Source organism: Arachis duranensis, chromosome 4 (assembly GCF_000817695.3).
Source record: "Arachis duranensis cultivar V14167 chromosome 4, aradu.V14167.gnm2.J7QH, whole genome shotgun sequence".
Taxonomy (NCBI): Eukaryota; Viridiplantae; Streptophyta; class Magnoliopsida; order Fabales; family Fabaceae; genus Arachis; species Arachis duranensis.
In genome coordinates, this window is record NC_029775.3 from 62,392,423 (window position 1) to 62,393,190 (window position 768).

Here is a 768-nt window from a genome sequence, read left to right on the forward strand (position 1 = left end):
GGGTGACTTTACTGCACCTACTCCCGACTTCTATGGGAGAAACATCTCTATCCCTGCCATTGGAGCAAACAACTTTGAGCTTAAGCCTCAATTAGTTTCCCTAATGCAACAGAACTGCAAGTTTTATGGACTTCCATTGGAAGATCCTCATCAGTTTTTAGCTGAATTCATGCAAATCTGTGACACTGTCAAGACCAATGGGGTTGACCCTGAGGTCTACAGACTTATGCTATTCCCTTTTGCTGTAAGAGACAGAGCTAGAATATGGTTAGACTCAAAACCTAAAGAAAGCCTGAACTCTTGGGAAAAGCTAGTCAATGCCTTCTTGGCAAAGTTCTTTCTACCTCAAAAATTGAGTAAGCTTAGAGTGGAAGTCCAAACCTTCAAACAGAAGGAAGGTGAATCCCTCTATGAAGCTTGGGAAAGATACAAACAATTGATCAGAAAGTGTCCTTCTGACATGCTTTATGAATGGAGCATCATAGCTATCTTCTATGATGGTCTGTCTGAACTGTCCAAGATGTCATTGGATAGCTCTGCTAGAGGATCTCTTCATCTGAAGAAGACGCCTGCAGAAGCACGAGAACTCATTGAAATGGTTGCAAATAACCAATTTATGTACACTTCTGAAAGGAATCCTGTGAACAATGGGACGAATCAAAAGAAAAGAGTTCTAGGGATTAATACTCTGAATGCCATATTGGCTCAGAACAAAATATTGACTCAGCAAGTCAATATGATTTCTCAAGGTCTGTCTGGAATGCAAGC

At 40.9% G+C, this 768-nt stretch overlaps 1 non-coding gene across 1 annotated transcript; it reads right to left on the reverse strand.

The window, feature by feature from the left end:
* Window positions 1-358: 358 nt before the first annotated feature.
* Window positions 359-466, reverse strand: LOC127747110 (small nucleolar RNA R71). The gene has a single exon (XR_008008913.1). It is a non-coding gene; the product is annotated as a small nucleolar RNA R71 (small nucleolar RNA).
* Window positions 467-768: the final 302 nt, after the last annotated feature.